The sequence below is a fragment of the Pleurodeles waltl genome, chromosome 1_2, assembly GCF_031143425.1.
Source record: "Pleurodeles waltl isolate 20211129_DDA chromosome 1_2, aPleWal1.hap1.20221129, whole genome shotgun sequence".
Classification (NCBI taxonomy): Eukaryota; Metazoa; Chordata; class Amphibia; order Caudata; family Salamandridae; genus Pleurodeles; species Pleurodeles waltl.
Window position 1 is genome coordinate 317894194 of NC_090437.1, and position 23988 is coordinate 317918181.

At 46.3% G+C, this 23988-nt stretch overlaps 1 protein-coding gene across 1 annotated transcript in view; it reads left to right on the forward strand.

Moving 5' to 3' along the window:
- Positions 1–228: 228 nt before the first annotated feature.
- The window catches only part of FREM1 (FRAS1 related extracellular matrix 1), a 684067-nt gene continuing 660307 nt past the window's right edge, over positions 229–23988 (forward strand). Inside the window, exon 1 of the mRNA XM_069238818.1 lies at positions 229–486. The gene's annotated coding sequence lies outside the window, so the exon portion shown is untranslated. The remainder of the gene's footprint in view (positions 487–23988) is intronic.

The window sequence follows — 23988 nt, forward strand, 5'->3', positions numbered from 1 at the left end:
GTCCCTGAAATTGCTGTCTTTTCAGTGATATATATATATATATATTTTAGGGGCGTGTGGGCTTCTTTCTATCTGGAGCCGAGCAGGAGCTGCTAGCAGGGACAGAAGTGATGAAGAGCAGAGCTCATTAACAAGTGTCCCGGACAGACTCCTGCGGGCCGCGGAGGGGCTGGGGCTGCCTGCCAAAGAGGCTGAGCTCTGAGTAAACACTGCGAGCTGCTGCAGAGCCCTCGACACGAGACATCCTGCAGCCTTGTCTCTGCGGAAGGCTCGCCAGTGTCCCGCGCTCGCAGGGGGTTAGACACAACACGTCCCGGTGCATCTGGAGTGCAAGGCTGTCCACAGAGTCCGGAATTTCACATCCTTTCTCTTTGATATTTTTTTTTAACTCACCTCGTTTAAACTGAAATCCGGAGTCAGTGATTCGCGCAACTCATCCTTAGCAGAAGTGCTCCTCGCTCAGCGCCCCCGGGATCCCATCTACCTGTAAGTAACTTTTCTGTGCAGTATTAGATGGTGGCAAGTTATTCTTCTGTAACACGATCGGAGTTTGATGTCTGCGGCTATTATTACTGTATGTTCGTTGCCATTGATCCCGTTTCACAACCGGGACACCTTTAAGTAACAACTTGAGAGGTTGCCCTCTTGGTGCGATGCAGTGAGGAGCTAGCAGTGTCGAGAGAGGTTTAAAGTGTGCACTTTTACAAGGCGTAAGAATAAAGCGCACACTTCCTCCTCCTGTCTCTGCTGGAGCAGTTCTAGCACAGGAACTGTACTTACATGCAGGACCCCGAGTGTTCGTCAGGAGTCTATAGAATACTTCTTCGTGCGTTTATGCTTTATAGGATGAACTACTTGGAAACATTGTGAAAGAAGGGCGTTTGCTGGCCCTGACTGATCTAGCTTCTGAGTTATAGACTTTGTGGCAGGAAGGGGGAATATCCGACCTCCGTTTCCCATTGTGGCCAGCTGTGTGACCCTGAGACACATCGCTTTGAACTTACACTGCATTAATTCCAAAATCTACCGGGTGGGGGGTGGTAACCTAGGACCCTGTGGCGCAGGGTTCCACAAAACCTTGGTGGTGGGGACCTTTCAAGGGGACCCCATTCAGCCCATATCTGTGAGATATGGGAGAGTCTGGGTCCCTTATAACATTCTGAAAGCCCCCCCCCCCCCACTCCGGCCACTATGTAGTACATAGTGGCGGAGTGGGCCACATAGTGGCCCACTCCGCCACTATGTGAACAAGCTTGGTGTCGCCTTTGGCTAGAGTCTCTGCAAGCAGTGGACCTACTTCCTGAATGAACTTTGCTGAACGTTTTCATTCAGTATAAAGAGCCAGTGACGAGCCAACATTGCTTGAGATTCGTGCTCTACAGGGACAAAAAGAAGCGCATGCTCCCTCTCTCGCTTGAAGCGACCGTAACACCTGACGAGCCAAAAATAGGACCGCGGAGCAGAAACCAAGTAAAGGAACTCAGCACACCTTTGATTCCACTCCCTGGTTTGAAAGTAACAACTAGCGACACATCTTAGAATAACGAGGGCGGGGGGCTCTGTGCGCAGTCACTCTATGCTGTGGGATTAATAGTGCAGGTAAACTGTGAATAAAGAGGCGCTGAGCGGCGCCGCGCGCCCGTACAACCAGATGGTTTTCGGCTGAATCTGAGGGAAAGACTAATGGAACAGCGAGGTAAGTGGGGGACTCCTGGGCGACCGATTAAAGGATTCACATTCTTTCAGCGCTTAGTGGATGTGATACCTCCCGGGTGTGACTCGTTCTTTTACTCATTCCCAACGTCAGCCCGCTCTGGCTTCTCAGAGAACTGTGTGCTACGTGTTGGGGAAAACGCAAATAATAGAAATCACTTTTTAAACGGACCGGACATAATTACAATATAAAATACTTTCTAGGCCTGAAAGTCTGCGCGGTACACATCGGTACCACAGAGCAAGAACCCGGCAAACAGGAAGCGGGTCGTCACTAGCTGCATTATACATTGCGTCACAGGCAGTTCACGTCGACCAGGTCATGGCAGCCATCGGTGCAGTGACACCGGAGCCCAGAGCCCTGAAAGTCCCATTGAACCCTAGTAGCTGTTCACTTACGACGCCAGGCAGCCACAGGGGTCATTTTCCTTGCACCAGGTCCCATGGCATCCTTGCTACCCTACTGATAGCAACATGGAGCTTGTCTCTTTTGAGCACACCACATGTATGTTTGTTAGGGTGACCAGGTTTCGAAAGCCAAAAACAGGGACATTTTGCAAAAAAAAGAAAAAATAGAGGAAAATAGATGAAGGACTAATTCAACATGATTCAAGGGGCACAGAATGACTGCTCATCTGTATAGAAACACAGACGAGGCACTAGGGGTATAAATAAAAAGTCACTTTTAATACTCAGCAGCATACATGTTATTTGAATAGCTCTCTAACAGCTACTAGCTAGTACTGCTTTGGAACACATAAAAACGGTGCCTTCATTTTTTCAAGTCGACACTCACTGAAAACCGGGACCTGACCCATAATTGCTGAAATCTGCTAGGACAGCTGGCGAAAAACCGAGAACTTCCGGGCAGATCCGGGACGCCTGGTCACCTTGCTGTATTGAGCGTGCAGGGCTGTATGCAGTTTCCTATTGTGTGGTGTTGGCAGGTGACTTTGGTGAGACTGAATAAGTCGGCGTGTATCTGTGCAAGGGTTGGTGCTGGAGGTGTGAAATGGCCCCTAAACGGTTGCGCAAGACGTTTATTGATACACCTCTGCGCTCCGTGGAGAAGAGGGAATCTACCCATCTCTGGTGGTTTGGCCAGTTCTTATCACATAAAGTTTAGGTGTTGTGCCTGTATGAGCCCTTTGTCCCGTTATGCGTGTGGGCACTGGTTGTTGTAGGCACCGAGAATAGAGATCTCAGCGCAGGGCAGGCAGGGTTCAGCTGGCCATGGTCCGGCGGAAACATTGCCTTTGCACATCTTGACCCCTTTGTTGCTGTAGTCAGCTCGCGCTTGATAAATTGGGCTTGCAGTGACCAGTGGGTCAGGGCTGACAGCGGATTTGTTGTTGACCTGCACACTCGAAGTGTCTGGGTGGTCTCTGGAGCGCCCGCCTTCAAAAGCGCATCAGTAGCAGGCCACAGGGATGACTAAGGTACTTTATGGGCACACACATATCAAAAGCAGGCACTAAAAAGTCAGTGGAAAACGGCCTGAGGAAATCGGCTGTTTTGTTTGTAGTTAGTGGCTGGACAATCGCTGGAGTAGACGCGCAGGAGACGTTAAAAGCTGGACATGAAGACTAGAACCTGCATGTTCGCGCGCGTTTTTAAGTATTTGCTGTTTAGAGAAGTACGTGAAGCAGCCGTCAAGAGCCACCATAATAACAGCCAAACGATACCATGAAAGCACCCACGATGGGGGTGTTTACTTTTCACCGGACAAAGAACCGGGCTTGACGTCAAACGGCGATACATACAAGTGATTCAAAGAGATCGGAAATAAGGCAATTGCTAAGTGACAACGCAAGCTCTTTGTTTTGAAAAGTACACATTTTGTGCAGTTTTAGTAAGGAAGGGATTGGGGTAACGTTCACGTAAACTCATTACTATCCTGATCAATTGTAAGTATTCAGTGTTTGTGCTGTTTCCGGCCTTATGCGCTCTGAAAGTTCCTCTTATGGAAACCATCTTTCCCTGGCTATGTATTGCTACCAGGGCAGCCCCATAGCAGCTCAGAATTATCCAGTTTCAAAAGAAAAATATACTTCCACGTTTATTTCGTATTCCTGTCGCAGAGACCCCTTAGGGATAACATTTGCAGGCCCTGTGTGTTATTTGGTTAGGTTAGTTATTATCAACCAGCCCCTGGGACTAACAGAAAGGGGTTTAGGATCCCGAGGCCATAACACAGTCTATATTTGAAGGCAACATGGTTGCCAGGTGTCCTTGTGTGACCGATGAATGCCGGGATGGATGCCAATTCCTTTGAAATATTTCTAAGCTCCGTGTAGACAGTGTTTGCCTGGCTTCGGATTTCCGAATGCTGCACCTAGGCAGGTTGCTCTCCTTGGGCTGTAGGAAATGTATATTTCATCAACTTCTTTATTGTCCTAACACCGCCAGGTGCTGAATGGGTCAAACCGCACCCAGCTATCCCTGAACTCGGAGCCGTTCCATGCCCTCGACGCATGCATGGGTGTTAGAGGCCCAGAGACTGCACTGTACCACTGCACGGTTAGCTACTTACCAAAGGGGGTGGGCACCGGCGCCCATTTTGGAGTAGGGCCTTATTATTGTCCATATACTAACCAAGAGAAAAAGAGGTAAAGGAAGAAAAAGGTGAAAGTAGGAGAAGTAGAAAAATAGGAAAGCTCTGAGAAATGGAGAAAAAACGAATCTAAGAGTGTGATGGAGAGACAGGACGTGCAGGGAGGTGCAAGAAAGAGGCATGAGGTGGAATCAAACGATGCAGCCATGATACTCTCGGCTGCCCTGGCATTTGTGGCAGCACTGGTGACGGGCTCCTAAAGAAAACAAGATGGCATCCCTGCACCTTTTCAAGTACTGGCCACTGGATGTAAGTTACTCCCTTTGAGATAGTTCGACGTTCCATTTGACGTACATATCATCGTACAGATGCATGCATGCCATGCACTTTGACGTCTGCAAACCAGTGCTTTACTTCCCTTGAGCTTGAAAGCAAATAATCTATGCTCCATTGTTTTCACCCTGCTCATTCTAATTGTCAAATGTTCATCTGTACTTTCCCCTTTATCCTAGAGCTAGGATACCACACTATTATCTGACTTATTACGTTCCCTCAAGTGTCATACATTAGTCTAAATCCTGTTATCACACTTGTGCTATTGAGAAAAACATACCAAGCGCATATTGTAAAGGCTGGGAATGCGCACAATGCCGTTTCAGCTCCCCCCACATGTCAATGACTGAGACTTAATGCTCATGGGTGGATTTAAACAAATGTATTTATGCCACACATTTGTAGTGAGAAAGTACACTTTAAATATTCATTCTTCATATTCACAGCAAAATAATACTTTGTTGGCCAACAAAACAAGAGCCTCAAATTAGAAACAATGATCAAAGAGTGCAGTTCTTTCCCCTCTTCTTATGCACGTCACACCCACCTTTTCGTAGTGTAACTGGGTAATTGGACGCAAGTCTCAGACCTGCTTCCTACAACCCCTGTGGACCGTTGTGTCATTTGCAGAGGGATCAGAGTCTAGAGTACTGCTAATGCCGTTATGGTCTCAGTTCGGCCCCTGCGGAGGAAACACGGAATACAATTGCCCTGATCAGTCTCTCGGTGTTTCTAAGTTACAAGAATGACTCCAGTTACTCACACTAGAGCTCATAACCTACCTCAAGGATAATGGACAATAGGTCGTTTGTCCCCCATCTGCACTCCAAACCAGGAATGAAAACACAAAAGTGTTTAAGTGTCAATGATGAAGTTCATGTCCCACTCTTAACAGATGCACTCTTTTGTTGAAACATGTCCACACCCACCAACTGGGGACTGAAGCCCCTCACGACTCTATGCCTTGGCCATTGTCAAACACAGCTGTGACAATCACAAATCTCCAGTGAACTGCCATTAAAAGCATTGGCAGTACACCATTGAGGCTCTACAGGATTTGATTTGCTGGATCCTGAGTGCAGCTCATCACACATTTAAATTGCCCACCACCCAGAGACACTTGGACACCATGGTATGCTACAAAACACACAAGCATATGAGAAAACAGAGACTCTTTGTAATACAAAGGAATTCCTTGCATACATATCGCTTGTAGCAACTAGAGGACCACAGGCCTACGTTTATTAATTTACTTGGACAAAGGCCTGTATGCACTACCAGAACTGTCACCCCTATCTTGAATTATTGAGGTGAAATTTGGTAATAGGTACTGACAGGGCCGACGAACACAATTCTGAAACCTGGTAATGTGAGAGGGATGATCTGTTCACGTGGATCAATAATGCAGTGGCTATCCTGGGAGGGGACACTCACATGAACTTCTTGAGGGTTCTTACCAGACATCATGGCATATCTGACCCCACCTGTATGCATAAAACTTCATTTTTCCTTCCCTAGCTAAATAGTCTTCAAGGATGGGGGTCTGATACCCATGAACATCTGGCATATGTGAAGATGAGACACCTGGTTACCTCTGGAGTGATTTGAGTCGAATTAACTTACCATCTCCACATTTTCACCCTGCTTTCTAGCCTTAACCTGTCCTCACTGTTGTCCTCCTGGATTCACCGTCGAGGGACAAGCATTGTCATTCCAACCTCTTTGACTCACCTTCTTCTGCTTCCCGGCTGATAAAGTTAATGCTGTGTTTGGAGTCACCGGTGGCATGAGGGGCTGAGGTACGTAGTGGTAGTTTTGGATTATAGGCTGCTAGATTCAGCTGAGGTCTCCTAAGGCCAACTTATTGACCTCTTTGTAACTGCTGTGGGTTGCTGTGTTCTTGGTGGGTGCCCCAGATACAACTGGTGTCCTTTTTCAGTGAGGCAAGGTGTGGGTGGTGGTGTTGTCTAAGGGTATACATGAACAGTGAGAGACCCAATACTGGTTCATTTGCTAAATAAATGTCCGTATAGAGAAACCTGTATCCATTTCAGAGTTGGAGTTTGTGGAACACCCAAACACAGCAATGGTCACAAAGGCAGCATTCCCTCCTACACCGAAAAGGCAGACGAGGCAGTGTAATTCCAGCATTGATATGACCTTTACTGTAGAGGCACTGCATACTACTATGAGCACAGTGATGCATCCCACCAAGATGATTTCTGGAGGGTGATGCAAGAACAGGTTCAGCAATAGTAGAGGGGTAAAGATGTCAAGGTCAAGATCAATATCATTAAATACCCCGCTATTATTTGGCCTGAACATGACGTGAACATGTCCCCAATTTCTGCCAACCTCCATCAACAAAAGTGGCTCTCAGGTTTGGCCAGCAGTCCTGTGACTTGTAGAGAAACACCCTGCCCTTTCCCATTCTCCCATAGAGTCTGTTGATAGAGTTAACCACGAGCACCCAATTCCATTTCTCCTGGTGTAGAGCATGCATTCCCATTTTGAGCCCTGCTGCACCTTTCGGTAAATGTTGTAGCTATATTAGCTGCCTGTGTACCTAAACCATATCAAGTTGAAGACATTAATAATTATCCCTTACATTGGGCCCTGTCCTTATAGTCAAGTCAAAGTTTGCATGTGCTCATCACCTGCTATTACAACATCCCAGTGCTTTTTCAAAATCTTCAGTAGTTTCCATGGACATTTCACAACCAACATCCATATGTAAAAAACTCAATCAACTGCCACAATCATATTATGTATCTATGTAACTCCCAATGTAACCTGACACTGTGTTGATAATAACTTACTCAGGCAGCAACAAATGGTCGAACCAGGTAATTGCTGTGTGTGACCTCTATTATATTGTGGTCTCTTACCCTAAATAAGGACAGGACAGAACAGGGCTTCAGCCTGAAGATCACATTATGTTTGCATTAACTGCAGTGCTAAAAAACAGTTTAAATCAACACTACAGGTCAGCTTTATAAAGATGTCACAAAACTCAGCACAGCTCCCAGAGTTGCTGCCCTGCGTTGCATAACAGAGTGAGAGCAGGAAGCACCATATCTACAGAGATACAGAGAGTGTGTGCATAATTCTAGCATAGGTTTTGTACTGTTTGTACTGGGAAGAAACACTCCTTAACAACAATGTAATCTAAAGTAATATCAGCCCATAATAATGTATTATCTCTTTCCTTCACAGTTCATACACTTTTACTTCTGGAGGTAGACCATGTGACATAAAGAGAGAGGATGTGGTGTAACGGCCAGAACTGCTGGCTTTGGAGCTGGGGATGTGGGTTTGAATCCCAGCATCAGCTCAACATCCTGTGATTCTGGGGAAATCACTTAGGGGGTTATTCTAACTTTGGAGGAGTGTTAATCCGTCCCAAAAGTGACGGTAAAGTGACGGATATACCACCAGCCGTATTACGAGTTCCATAGGATATAATGGACTCGTAATACGGCTGGTGGTAAATCCGTCACTTTTCCATCACTTTTGGGACGGATTAACACCTCCTCCAAAGTTAGAATAACCCCCTTAATCTCCCTGTCCCTAAGGACAGCACCTGGATACCCTCATGGGTGATTAGATGTGCTATACAAATCCAAGTGTTTCATTTTTATCTCGCTCCATAAACATGCATTTGAATTATGTCCCCATGGTGCTGTCACACTCATAGTAAGCATGATACCAAAAATACATTCAATCTGACATTTCTAATCATTTTCAATGGTTATGTAAAATCAATAAAGCTAAAATCTCTGATCACATTTGCCCGCTTGGCCTGCACGAGAGTTCAAGAGCCAGAACCCTCACCTGCAGCCAACCTTTAGCCATTTTACCACGTTCCTCACAGAAAAAGGAGCTGAGACTCTCTTGCCCACTAACTTGTTAGGTCTTGCCAAAAGACAGCTTTTAGTTTTCGTTAGTCGAAGACCTATTGTGTACAGTACTAATTCTTGAAGTGGGATTTGGGTCAGCGCATTTCTTTTCATTTGTTGGCTTTCTTGACTATCTAATTTGCTGCTTTTTAAGGTGCTCTCCTTCCTCCTATTGAGTTTGTTTCTCCTGTGGAGCATTTCTTCTTTATTATTCTTTTGATTGTATGACATGAATCCATTAATGGGACATATCAGGAAAATACTTTTTTAGTTCAAGTGTAAGCATTCAACCTCGTGTATACCTTTAGTATACTCCTTATGGCTTAAAGTGATTTCATTTGTTGGTTGCAGTGCCCTTTAAAACTTCTTGCTTGTTAGTGGTCAGTTCTGCCCTTTTCTCCCTCCTTTTTCAGTTTCAGAGCAGTGACCAATTACTGTATTATTCCACTTTGGTTTCTTTATTTGCTGCTGTCATGGACTACTTTTGTCGTTTCTTGGTTGCTCACTTTTCACTGTGGGTGTTTTAGGCTGGTCACAGCCTGCGTTTTATTGCCACATTCTGCTCCTCCCAAGCCCTCCCATGTCGCTGACATTTGTTTTGGCTTTATTCCAGTTCTGTCCTTGTTTACCTCTGGCTCCTAAAATAAGCTTATTTTACTAAAGAAAAACCCGGTGCCTAAACATTTAGCTCACTGCTCACGAAAGCCACAATATGCCCTTTCTGGTAGAATGTAGCTAAACCTAGAAGCAATGACGTGAAACTTGCAGAGCCTCATCTGGAGTCTCTCTCCAAGCCCCCTCCCTGCCAGCCCTCATAGACATCCGCACATAGGGCATTGCTTATCTCCTATATTGGGGCCAAACATCTTCCAAGGCTGCTCTGCTATTGTTAACTTCATTAGAGCTTTGTTGAAAATGAAGGCAAAAATTCTTGCAGTACTTTTCATTCTGTTAACAGTAGCCACCAGTGACCACCAAAACATTGCAGGAAAAGACAAAATTATAAGGCAGGGTTGAGCAATTTATATGGCAAGAAAAGTCCAGTTCTGAATTTACAATGCCAGTAGCTCTAACTCAAGAAAATGCCAGACCTATTGAATTGCAAATGTTTGTTTTCTTTTTCTTTGAGCATTTCATGGGAGGGAATGCTTCTTTTTGCCTTCTCCCACATTTGGTGCTTCACACCTCATACGCCTGCCTCCCTACACTCTCCATTTAGCCCAAAACCCCTCCCAGTTTGTCGGTAAAAGCACAGCAACCAGTATATTTTTTTCAGGTTTGACTAAAGATGATACTTTGGGCCTAATTACTACCTTGGCGGAGGGGTTTCCTCCATCACAAATGTGCCGGATATTCCGTCCCCCGTATTACGATCTCCATAGAATATAATGGGATCATAATACGGCGGACGGGATATCCGTCACATTTGTGATGGAAAAAAAACCTTCTGTCAAGGTCGTAATAAGGCCCTTTATCCGTTTAGTTTTCTTTTATTTCTTCCCTTCCAAATGTAGCTTGAAAGCTCATGCCTTGGCCCAGAAAATGCAGCATTTGTGGTGTTTGGTGAGGGGTGCTCTCCCAGCCTGTCTTTGAGGCAGAAGTTGTACTTATAGTGATTGGCAGATGTATTTTCTCCTGTAGGCCCATACATCTGGTCCTCTGGCTACTGCAGATCACCTTGTGGCATTTTTTTCCATTTTAGAGCTGTGTGGAAAGTAAATGACCAGCATTTTTCTTTAAATTGACCAGCATTTTTCTTTAAATTGAGAGACTTCCTCAGACAATTGGTTTGTTCCTTTAAGAATATACAACTAGTCCTCTGTTTTTTAGGACAGATCATAAATAACAGTTTATTTTTAAATTTGGTTCAGTTTCTTGCTTGAAATTTGAAAAATAAACCACAGCGTTTACAAAGACTGAAAATTATTGTTCAGGTTTGAGATACCATATAATACCTGTTTGATTTCCTTCATTATTGTTTAAGTGTTTTTTATTTTACTTTCTAAACCGTGCTTTACAAACAAGCATTGGAAAAGTCAGTAGCTCCCGTTATAAAGGTGATACATATAGGCTTTGCCAAGGCTTGTGTAGTTATTTGTTCAAGGGGTGATGAAAATGGAGAGAGGCCTGCAAACTGGCAGGAGTCAACGTTAGGGAACTTTTCACCCTAATACTGCTCCGACTGCGATTGAGGTAACTAGAAGTGAGGGAGTGAATGAAGATGTATCTCCAGAATGTAGAAACGGAACTGAGCTCTAAAGGTGCCGAATTTATAGTTGAACGAAAAACAATTGTAGAGGAGAGAGCCCACAAGGAGAAATGATTTGTTAATTAGTTGTGGTAGAGCTGGTAATTTTCGTCAAAATGCAACTTTAAAGATGGTGTCTCCATAAGGGAGCGTGGATAGGGTGACGACCAGATTTTGAGGAGCAAAAGCCAGGACAGGTCAGACATAAAAGGAGGACTAAAGACTTTACTCTCACTTTTATATCTGGCCTGTCCCTTTTTTTTGCGTAGCTTTGTGAATGTGTGCCTATACCTATGTTTGTGTTATATATATTTTACGTATGCTTCCCTACATGATCTGACCTTTGTCCCAAAAACCGGGACATTTATTTAGTTATCTGACCTTTGTCCCAAAAACCGGGACATTTGTTTAAAATTAATAGAAGCGTCGGGACACCGGGACAGTCCTCTAAAAACCGGGACGTCTGGTCACCCTAAGCGTGGAATCAAATGTTTTGTTTCCCCCGGTAGATGCTCTGAAGTGATATATGGCTCAACAGGCACGTACAAAAACAGGTGCTCACTGAAACGTAGCTACAATTAGACACTTTGATACACACACACTAAAAAATACATATTGGTGTTGCTTCGCATTCTGTTTTTCGCATACATTCGATGTAACATTTTTACCACAAATGGCACGTTTTTTAAATAATGGTGCGCAAATACGTGAGGAGGCGAATGGCATAATTTTGAGGATTTCAAGTATCAAGCAGAACACAAATTTCCTGAATTAAGTTAATTTCACAGGTGTAATTAAAATTTCACCCAGGCCTAGCTTTTATCATGTTTTGGCGATGCTTTACAGTGGGACGGATAAAGTATAAGTGAGTGAGAGATGGAGTTCACCCGAATTACCTTAAATAGCTTGTATACAATACTCTGCAGGTTGTGTGTTGAGTTGATGGGGATTACCAACAACTTTAATTTCACCTCATTTGCTTGATACAGCAATTAGTGAACTCCCCTGTCTAAATTTTGTGGGTCTAGACAGGAGGGAGAAAACAAAGCTCTACTTCGATGGTCTCCATTTTACAGTTATCCCTTTTGTAAGTTATTTTGTTCTCCAGTAACCTTTTAATGCTTTAGGATGTCTGTATTTGAATCTGGCAGGGATCAAGAGCGTAATCTGTAGGGATAAACTATATTAAAATTCTCCAAGATGTCAGCCATACGTGGCAGATCTCTTCATCCACTGGGTGCCTTTCCACTTTGGTAGTGAGTGGCTTGGTTTTGATGGATTTATTATATATATCTGTCTTCCTAATGTTCTTCCCCCCCAGTATTGCTTTCTCTTAACAGTCCAACCAACTCTCGCCTGTTAGCTTTAGTGCCACCTGCGTCATTCTCTCAACAGTGTCCTTGTGGTCCCACTTGTGCTAATTTTCGCCTCTTGCGCATGTGCCTCTGTGTCCTTTCCACTCTCCATGTTCTTGCTCGTCCCCTGCCCCCTCTGTGTTTCTGCCCTTCCCCCCACACCCTCGACCATGTTGATGCCCTCCCAGAGCCGCTACCTCACCCTATTAACTAATTAAAAACACAAAAAACAAAAGTGCGATTGCGTGGTCGCAGGGCTGCTTCATTTTTACAGGTATGCATGAATATTTAAACCATTCACGTGCCTACAAAATGGTACAGCCCTGCAGCTGTGTTGTCGTACTTTTAAAAAAAATAAATCTTTACTTTATGCTGTACAGCATCTGCTTCGATGGTGTACAGCACCAAGAAAAAACAAGCATTGGCAAAGCCAATAGGTCTCGCCTATACAGGGAGTGCAGAATTATTAGGCAAGTTGTATTTTTGAGGATTAATTTTATTATTGAACAACAACCATGTTCTCAATGAACCCAAAAAACACATTCATATCAAAGCTGAATATTTTTGGAAGTAGTTTTTAGTTTGTTTTTAGTTTTAGCTATGTTAGGGGGATATCTGTGTGTGCAGGTGACTATTACTGTGCATAATTATTAGGCAACTTAACAAAAAACAAATATATACCCATTTCAATTATTTATTATTACCAGTGAAACCAATATAACATCTCAACATTCACAAATATACATTTCTGACATTCAAAAACAAAACAAAAACAAATCAGTGACCAATATAGCCACGTTTCTTTGCAAGGACACTCAAAAGCCTGCCATCCATGGATTCTGTCAGTGTTTTGATCTGTTCACCATCAACATTGCGTGCAGCAGCAACCACAGCCTCCCAGACACTGTTCAGAGAGGTGTACTGTTTTCCCTCCTTGTAAATCTCACATTTGATGATGGACCACAGGTTCTCAATGGGGTTCAGATCAGGTGAACAAGGAGGCCATGTCATTAGATTTCCTTCTTGTATACCCTTTCTTGCCAGCCACGCTGTGGAGTACTTGGACGCGTGTGATGGAGCATTGTCCTGCATGAAAATCATGTTTTTCTTGAAGGATGCAGACTTCTTCCTGTACCACTGCTTGAAGAAGGTGTCTTCCAGGAACTGGCAGTAGGACTGGGAGTTGAGCTTGACTCCATCCTCAACCCGAAAAGGCCCCACAAGCTCATCTTTGGTGATACCAGCCCAATCCAGTACTCCACCTCCACCTTGCTGGCGTCTGAGTCGGACTGGAGCTCTCTGCCCTTTACCAATCCAGCCACGGGCCCATCCATCTGGCCCATCAAGACTCACTCTCATTTCATCAGTCCATAAAACCTAAGAAAAATGAGTCTTGAGATATTTCTTGGCCCAGTCTTGACGTTTCAGCTTGTGTGTCTTGTTCAGTGGTGGTCGTCTTTCAGCCTTTCTTACCTTGGCCATGTCTCTGAGTATTGCACACCTTGTGCTTTTGGGCACTCCAGTGATGTTGCAGCTCTGAAATATGGCCAAACTGGTGGCAAGTGGCATCGTGGCAGCTGCACGCTTGACTTTTCTCAGTTCATGGGCAGTTATTTTGCGCCTTGGTTTTTCCACACGCATCTTGCGACCCTGTTGACTATTTTGAATGAAACGCTTGATTGTTCGATGATCACGCTTCAGAAGCTTTGCAATTTTAAGAGTGCTGCATCCCTCTGCAAGATATCTCACTATTTTTGACTTTTCTGAGCCTGTCAAGTCCTTCTTTTGACCCATTTTGCCAAAGGAAAGGAAGTTGCCTAATAATTATGCACACCTGATATAGGGTGTTGATGTCATTAGACCACACCCCTTCTCATTACAGAGATGCACATCACCTAATATGCTTAATTGGTAGTAGGCTTTCGAGCCTATACAGCTTGGAGTAAGACAACATGCATAAAGAGGATGATGTGGTCAAAATACTCATTTGCCTAATAATTCTGCACTCCCTGTACAACGTGCTTTGCCATGTTGTATACCAGTGTGGCTCCTGTTCAGCATGGCTAAAAGTTAGTGGCGTGGGGTGTAGGTTTGGAGTGGAGTGGGGGAGTAGAGTGGATTTGTTTGAATGTCATAGAGTGGAGTAGGAGGATTAGAGTTTCGTAGAGTTGAGTAGAGGGGAGTAGGGTTCAGTGACAGAGAGTGTCGTAGAGTGGAATGGAGTAGGGTGTAACAGGTTGGAGTGGGTTGGGGTAGTGGGGTGGATTCGACTGGAGTAGAATGGGGTGAATTGGATTGAAGTAGAATGGGGTGGATTGAATGGAGTGGGGTGGATTGGTGTGGGGTGGATTGGACCGGAGTCAGTGGTTTGAGATGGGATTTGAGTGGGGTGCATTAGATTGGAGTGGGTGGTTTGAAGTGGAGTGATGGGGTGGATTAGGGGTAGGGCAGATTGGATTGGAGTAGGGTGGTGTGGATTAGCTTGGACTGGAGTTGGGTGGATTAGATTGGATTGGAGTGTGGTGGATTAGATTGTACGGGAGTAGGTTAGATTCGATTAGAGTGGACTGGAGTGGAGTGGATTGGATTGGAGTGGGGTAGATTGGGTTGGGGTGGGCTGGATGGATTGGAGTGAGGCAGACTGCGGTAGGATGGGGTTGAGTGGGCTGGATTGGGATAGAGTGAGTGGACTAGAGTAGAGTGGGTGAATTGGAGCGGGGTGAATTGTATTGGGGTGGCGTGTAATGGATTGGTTTGTGGTGGATTAGATTGGGGTGAATTGCAATGAGGTGGGGTGGTTTGGAGTTGGGTGGGGTGGATGGATTGGATTGGAATGTGGTGGTGTGGATTGAACTAGGGTGGATGGATTGGATTAGGCTTGGTGGATTGTAGTGGGAGGAGTGGATTGTGTTGGAGTGGAGTGGATTGGAGTGGGGTAGGCTGGATGGATTGGACTGGAGTGTGGTGGACTGAACTGGGACGGGGATGATTGGATTGTAATGGGGTGGGGTGGATTGGAGTGAGGTGGATTGGAGTGGGGTGGATAGGAGTGGGGTGAAATGGACTAAAATGGGAAGGGTTGGAATGAGGTGGATTGGATTGGAGTGGGGTGGAGTTGATTGGGGTTGGGTGGATTGGACTGGTATGAATTGATGGATTGGACTGGGGTGGATTGCATTGAGGTGAGGTGGATTTGATTGGCATGAGGTGAATTGGACTGGATTGGGGTAGGGTGGACTGGAGTGGGTGGGGTGGACTGGATTGAGTGGGGTGGATTGGACTGAATGGGGTGGGTTGGGGTGTGATGGGGTGGATTGGGGTGGGGTGAATTGAGATAGGGTAGATTGGGGTGGGTTAGATTGGGGTGGGGTAGAATGGAGTGGATTGGGGTGGAGTGGATTGGGTTGGGTTGGGTTAGGTTGGCGCGGAGTGGATTGGGGTGTCGTGGATTGGATTGGAGAGGGGTGGATTGGGTTGGAGGGGGTGGACTGATTGTAGAGGGGTGGACTGGATTGAAGTGGGGTAGATTAAGGTGGTTAGGAGTGGGGTAGATTCGACTGAAGTAGAGTGGATTGGGTAGTGATGGACTTGATTGGAGTGGGGTAGGGCGGGGTGGACTGGATTGAGTGGGGTGGATTGGATTGAGTGGGGTGGATTGGATTGAGATGGGGGATATTAGGGTGTGATGGGGTGAATTAGGGTGTGATGGGGTGGAATGGATTGGGTGGGGTAGACTGGGTTGGGGTGGAGTGGAATGGATTGTGGCGGGGTGGACAGGATTGGGTTGGGGTGGGGTGGATTGGATTGGATTGGAGAGGGGTGTACTGGACTGAAGTGGGGTGGATTAAAGTGGTTTGGAGTGGGGTGGATTGGACTGGAGTAGGGTGGATTAAGGTGATCTGGACTGAGTGGGGTGGATTAAAGTGGATTGTATTGGAGTGGGGTGGATTGTATTGGAGTGAGATGGATTGGATAGCGGTGGACTTGATTGGAGTGGGGTGAGTTGGAATGGAGTAGGGTGGGATGGGTGGAGTGTGGTGGGATGAGTGGGGTGGGTTGTATTGGAGTAGGGTGGACTGGACTGGAGCGGGGTGGACTTAAGTGGGGTGGTCTGGACTGGAGTGGATTGAGGTGTGGTTGATTGAGGTGAGGTTTATAGGATTGGAGTGGTGTAGATTGGACTGGGCTAGATTGGGGTGGATTGGACTGGTGTGGGATGGACTAGATTGTAGTGGGATTGATTGTGGTTGATTGTAGTGGGGTGAATTGGGATGGAGTGGGTTGGATGGGGTGAGGTGGATTGGATTGTAGTGGGGCAGATTGTTTTGGATTGGAGTGGGTTGTTTGGGATTGTAGTGGGGCTGGCTGGACTGGGGCAGATTGTTTTGGATTAAAGTGGGACACATTGAAATGGATTGGAGTGGGGCAGGTTGTTTTAGATTGAAGTGGGGAGATTTGTGATTGTTTTGGATTGGAGTAGGGTGGATTGGAGTGGGGCAGATTGGAGTGGGACAGATTGTTTTGGATTGGAATAGGGTATTTGGAGTGGGGCATATTGTTTTGGATTAGAGTGGGGCAGATTGTTTTGGTTTTGTGTGGGGCATATTGGATTTTAGTGAGGCAGATTGTTATGGATTGGAGTGGGGCAGATGTTTTGGATTGGATTTGGGTGAATTGGAGTGGGGCAGATTGCTTTAGATTGGAGTGGGCAGATTGTTTTGGATTGGAGTGGGGCAGAATGTTTTAGATTGGAGTAGGGCAGATTGTTTTGGATTGGAGTGGGGTGAATTGGAGTGGAGGAGATTGCTCTTGATTGGACTGGGTGAGACTGCTTTGGATTAGAGTGGGGTGAATTGGAGTGGGGCAGATTGCTTTGAAGTGGTACAGATTGTTTTTGATTAATGGAGGGAGAATTGAAGTGGGCAGATTGCTTTGGAGTGGTACAGATTGTTTTTGATTAGAGTGGGCAAATTGGAGTGAGGCAGATTGCTTTGGAGTTGTGCAGATTGTTTTTGATTAAAGTGGGGAAAATTGGAGTGGGACAGATTGTTTCAGATTTAAATGGGGCTGATTAGAGTGGGACAGATTATTCTGGATTGGAGTGGGGCAGATTTGAGTGGAGCATATTGTTTTGGATTTGAGTGGGACACAATGTTTCGGATTGGAGTGGGGTGAATTGGAGTGGGGCAGACTGTTTTGGAGTGGTAAAATAGTTTTTGATTAAAGTGGGGTGAATTGGAGTTGGGCAAATTGCTTTAGAGTGGTGCAGATTGTTTTTGATTTGAGTGGGGTGTATTAGAGTGGGGCAGATTAGATTGGGGTGGGTTGGAGGGATTGAAGTAGGGTGGGTTGGAGTGGACTGGACTACGGTGGGGAAGATTGGTGTGGGGTAAAGTGTGTTGGATTGGGGTGGATTGTAGTGGGGCGGATTTGAGTGGGGTGGATTGGGGTGTACTGCATGATTATGTGTTAAAGCATCATTTCAGAGATTACACATAATAAAGAAATGCTGTCACTTTGCAATATTTTGAACAAGTTAATTGGCATCTTTTGAGAAGAACACTCACAAGCAAAATCAAATGAAAACATGAGTGGAAGCGAGAAAAAAAGCAAGTTAGATTTAAAAAATAAAACTTTGCAATGTTGTTTGTCCTGCTGGGCATGTTTTTGCTTGTCACACACCTTCTGTTTGTCGGGCACTAGAAGTTAAAAAGAGCAAAATAGTACCTCGATCACATCGGGAGCAGCGGACAGGCACTAATTAAGCTGAATTAATTAGTTTGATCCCTGTTTCTCACAGAGCAACGGTAATAATGTAAGGCGTGCCTTAACGAATTACGAGGCTGTAAAGAAGAGTGCCATGCAAACCAACAAATGGTGAGCGAAAGGCGGGCTCAAATCCCTTTACTGAACACAACAGAGTCTTGCAAGCGAGACGCATGCACTAGGGTATGCACTTGCAGTATCTACCCTAAAAATGGGCAGCACCAATAAATCTCTCAGGCGAGGCTTACTGGCTTTGCCAATGCTTATTTATTGTAACTGCAATTCAGTGCATAAGATTAATTATTCTACTAATTTTATAAGGTTGTGTGTTGTATAGAAACGAGTGAGGAAAGAGACATACCTTCAGGCTTATGTCTCCCATATTGCAGTATGCAAGAAACTGAGGGACTGATTTAAGAGCCCCTAGCACCTCCTTGCGCCACAGCATCATTTTTTTAATGGTAATGTGGCCCTACGAGGCCAAAATCACAGTGCAAAATTTTCAAAGTGGTGCAATGCATGCATTGCGCCACTTTGTAACCTTTTGTGCTACATTATGGCTGCGCCAGGCATAATGTATGCAAAGGGGGAGTTCCCCTGTTAGGGGAGGGGGGCTGAAAAAATGGCACAAAGAAATCAAAAAGATATCTTTGTGTCATTTATTTCGGCACTTTTAACGCCTGCTCAGTGCAGGCTTTAAAAGGAGGCATGCCATTGTTTTCAATGGGCTTCAATGGGCTTTAAAGGAATAGCATCAACATTTTTTATGCTAATCCTGCAAAGCTCCGAACCAGCGACAAAAACGTTGACGTTAGTTCCCCTAACTACGGCCATGGTGCCCCATATCTTAGATACAGTGCACACATGGTGGAGTTAGGGGGGCGATAAGGGGCACAAGACGAGTGACGCTGCACTCAGTGCAGCATCACTTTTCTTAAATCTGGGCCTGAGAGGTTTAGAGAGGCTGGTGGTCAACAACTTTCTTCAATATACTTATATCAAGGTCTCTATGTGAATAACACCCTCATCAACATAGTAGGTGTGGTGTGGCCATGCAACATAGCGGCTGCTTGAACACGGTGCTCTGGGCCCTGGCCACCTAATCCAGTGAAATCATCTGCCCATCTGAGGCCCGGACCCTCGGCATCAGTAGAGACGGGTCCATGGTGCCAGCAGATGTCATTCCAGCAGGGGACCCCAGACCTTGAACAGCTTCCTCTCGCACATCGCTTGTGCTCCCCGAGGACTAGGGGCGTGCAGATCAAGCTCGCTGGAGATTAGCCCGTCTTCGCCAAGCCTGATATCTCCAGATTACTGGGACCGCCAGATGCCTGGAAGGAGGTGAGCGGAATCTCTGCGGTGCTGCAGACTCTGTAGAGGAGCACTACTTCAAGCCGTGTTGGGGGCCTTGGGCAGTGTGCAGATGGGACAGGCCTAGCATTCCAGCGGTAGTGGTGTAGCGTTTGTGCTGGACCTCTGCGCTTGACTTTGTTCTGCCTGCTCCGCTAGGGCGAGGACGGCAGTTTGAGCTATTGGAGCCTGTGGGGAGACTGTGATTTGGTGCTCTGCGCCCACCTGCCATGTCATGGACATGGTCAGGCACCCCCCAGGGGCTCTGTGCTGTAGCTCCCTATTTAGGAGAGCTGGCCTGCTACCTTTTCTGCTGCTGCTTGGGTCATTACCTTTCTTGCTCCCCTGGGCCAAATGACACCTGCTCTGATCACCATTGGGAGCGATGCCCCAATAGTTGTCCTCATGCTCATGCTGCCCCCCCTACTGGAGGGCTCGAGTGGTGGGGTAAGTGGGACCCTCATTAGGGGATCTCTGCTGACTGACTGTGGGTATCTGCCTTGCACCTTCCTGTCCCCCTGGGAGTGCTGGTACTGGCGTGCAGACCTGGAACACATCGGGGTGGCCAAAACCAGTGCCATGGAGCACACAAGACCAGTGAAGCTGCTGCAGCCATTGACACAGTCCTCAACCCGGTCCCGAAGCTGGGACCGGGACCTTCCTGGCGCATTTCTCAATGCAGATAAACTGGATCTAATTCTGGCAGCCATTGAGACTTTGCACTTCCTCCGGCTTGATCATAGAAAGTTGGTTGGACATGGAGCGGTACTTGGCGCACCTCCAGTCACAGGTGTCCGATCTTCAGAAGCAGATGTGGAACCTCAAAGATCCGTACCTCCTCCTAGAGATGAAGGCTGTGGATGCGAAGGGTCTTGCACTGGCGAGAAATGTCCGTAATATTGGCCTTCCTGAGGACAGTGTGGGCCCCAACATGGTTGCTTACCTGGAGGGGTCATTTAAAAGCTGATCTATGCAGAGAGTCTCACCCATTCTTTCACATCGAGGGGGCCTATTGGGTCCCTGCCCGGCACGCCCCTCTGTGTGCTGCTTCCACGGCTCATATTTGCCAAAATGCTGCATTTCAAGGATAGATATGCTGTTTTCTGGGCTGCCCACCATTCTTCTCCGCTTCTTGGAGATAATCATCACATTATTCTTTTCCCAAACTTTACATTGTCTTTTCAGTGCCAGTTGGCATCCTTTCTGGGGATTAAATCTAAACTCTGAGATTTGGGCTTTAAATACGCACTGCTGTTCCCCTCTGGGCGCAAGGTGATGCATGACAGTAAATCTTTTTTCTTCTAGAATCAATTGAATTCTTGGGACTGGATCGAAGCCTTATCACCTATCCTGACTACCTTGGTGGACCCGAAGATTCGACTAGGGGGCAGCCTGGTCACCTTTGTCGACAAGGGTTCAGCCAGCAGGCCAGCCACAGATCAGACTGTGCCCTCTCCCAAGCAAGCACAGGACAGCCGCCTCTCCGTCTGTAGGTGACCTTCCTAGATTTCTTGGTCCCTTCTTCAGCCCTCTTGGACACTAGTAGTTTCATTGCCCTTTGAGCAATCGATGACGGCATGCCTTCGCAGGTGACCTCCCCCCCAAACAGCTGATGATTTCATGTTCCTGGTTTGACCTCCGTTCACAAGCCTATTTCGTTTTCGTCTTGGACTCCTCTCGTCATTGGATCCTACGTACTGAAGGGTCCGGTGGCATGACTGTCCTGGGCTGGGGCCTCCTCTTTCTGCCTGGTTCACTCCTCCTTGGCCATTTACTGTGAGCGGCCTCGTGCTGCTGTGCTTTCAACCTGCTTCTCTTCTGAGATGGTTTGGTGCTTTCTTTTGGGTGGCAAGCCATTGCGTCACTGCCCCTAGTATTCTTGTTCTGTTTTGTTTTATATTGATTGTTTTGTGTGTTCGTGGTTTGAACCGGTAGAAGCGATCTCCTGAACCCTTTCCTGGAGGGGTCTCCTATTACCCATTGCAACTTGTGTGCCTCCCTTCTTTTGTTGGCTCCCTGTGGAATGTGGAGAGGGTGTATTGCTTGGGGGGGGGGTCCAAGCCTCAGAAATACAATGTCCTATCCTGGAATATCCATGGCATGCATACCCCGGCCAAGCGCTATCACCTGCATACACATAGCCTTGATGCAGGAGTTTCACATCCCTAGGGGTGAGGGGATCAAACTACTGAAAAGGTGGAGAGGGCAAGTCTTCAACACTAATTTCTCAGCCTATGCAAGAGGAGCTCTCATCTGGGTGCGAGCAGGACCTTGCTTGAGATGCTTTACCAGGAGATTGATCTGGAGGGCAGGTATGTCCTCATGGAGGTGTGCCTGAATGGTAATCATATCCTGATAGGCTGTATATATGCCCCCAACACAGATATCTACAAAGCCTCTCTCTTACACTGTCTTGGTCGGCCTACTTGACATTGCTGAGTGGCAGTGACTTTAATGCAGTCCTGGATCTGGTGCTGGACTGCTCACATCCGCTTCTGCCCTCTACCCCCACAGTTGCTAACTCAGCAGGCTTTCAGGCCTGGCTGAAGCAATGGGAGGTTTCGGATGTCTAGCAACACCACAACACGGGGCGTCTGGCTCTACTCCTTTTACTCCCCCATGCATAGGGTTTATGCGAGGTTGGTTTGCATAGTCTGTTCTCAATCCCTTTGACCCTTTCTCACTGCTCCGGCCTACCTTGGCAGAGAGTTGTCTGATCAAAGTCTACTGGTAACAGATGTCAATTAGGGCTGAATCTTCTCACTGATACACACATGGTGGCTCTCCTCACTGGTTCTTGAGGATCCCACATTTTGACACGTGTGCCCCTAAGATCCAGGAATTCTTTGACCATAATGAGGGCATGGCCTCTTCCCCAACTGTGGAATAGGAGGCCTTCAAGGTGGTGCTCCATGGTGCTCCATGGTGAGAGCATACAGGCGGCATTTGGGGTCTGGCCCATGATCCTTCCTTAGTTGGAGGTGGCTGAGTGTGACTACATCGATTCGGTTCTGCAGGCGACTAACAACCCTCTTCTTTTGCCCTCTCTGGCCACACTCCAAGAGACGGAGGTCCAGCTGTTGGAACGTCTCTGATGTTTTGCATCATACTCCGCCAAGACGAATGCTGAAGGCGATAGACTGGGTTAGCTATTGGCGTCCCTGGCTAGGAGAGACACCGAACAGGCACCAGGGTTAACGCGTCACACTTGAGACAGTGGTTTCCTTAATTCCCAGCACAAGATACATGATGCCTTTAAGGCCTACTATTCTGGTCTTTACCGTCCAGCACCGGGGATCCCACCTCTCATCCTGGTGGAGTTCCTAGATTCCGTGCAGCTCCACAGGATCACACCAGTTGGGTGGGCTGACATTGATGCCCCCCTTCAGTCCAGGAGACATGAGTGCAATTTCTGCTGTGGTGTCTGGAAAGTCACTTGGCACTGACCGCCTCCAATCTAAATTTTATAAGTCCTTTCAGAGTGCGCTGGCCCCCGGCTCTTCCAACTCTATGATGGTGCACTCACTGCTGGGACCTTTCTACCCACGATACACAATGGCTGTATAGTTCATTGCTTAAGCCAGTGAAAGATCCGTTGAATCTGTCATCCTATCGCCGTATCGCAATCCTGAATATGGACTGCAAGACATTGAACCTGTATTGTCCCTTAGGGTTAAGTCAGTCTTGCTGCATCTGATCCATAGCAATCAAAACAGATTAATTCTGGGTAGGACCACCTCATTGTGTGTCTGTCAGCTATTCAGGATCATGGAGGCAGTTCAGGGCTGCTGGCCAGGAGCAGCGGTGGTGCTGTAGGACGTTCGTAAATCTGTTGATTTCCTCAGCTGGTGTCACACACTAACCTGATTCCAACTGCAGGAATGACACTGGAGTTGATGCTAGGCCCTCTATTCCCAAATCTAGAAGAAGTTAAATCTATGTATAGTACTCCTAGTAACCAACAACTTCTAGAAGGGGAAAAGGGCAAAGGGACAAAATAATAAATGAGAAAATCTGCAGTACTGTCTCTACTCCGCAACATCGTTACTCTGCAGAACTGAGTCATCACTTCTTGACCTTCTGATTTCTGGTTATTGTGCAAAAGCAATGCACTGAAGATGATTAGAAGAGGCAATTCCCAGGATAGCATAAAGTCTCTACACAGTTTACAATACAATACTTTCAATATTTCACACTTATAGGTTCTGGAACTCTTAAAGAAGAACTGGAAACACTAGGTAGAATTAAGTCACTCCACAGAAAACTCAGAACATAGATTACAGTTAATAGCACTCTGAAGCCAGCACTTGTTACATATCTTTAGAATCAGAGACATTCACAAGAAAATAGAAAAATAGGTTTCTTTTAGCACATAGGTTGGAAGCAAAACAAACTCTCAGGTTATGTTTGAGTAGAGGTTGATAACAGGAGTTGAATTACATTCAAAACTGCATGAACTTGAAACAAAAATTGATGGGACACAAGGTTGGGATACTAGCTAGTTGTGATCTGCACCAAGGTCAGGACTCGACAATGTACATCCACATGAAACAGAATTGTTCTTGATACAAGGTTGGAGTTATCGACCCTCATAGGATTACACTCTGCACATTGACAAACTCTTGAAAACCAGTGGTGGCTGCCACAAATCTCAAAGGGGGAATAGTGGGGTGACAATAAAATAAAAAATACATTAAAATAACAAATCTGGCTGTTGCCGCCGGGCACTTGTCTTTTCCCGATGGTGTTGGTGTACCAACAGTCCCTGGT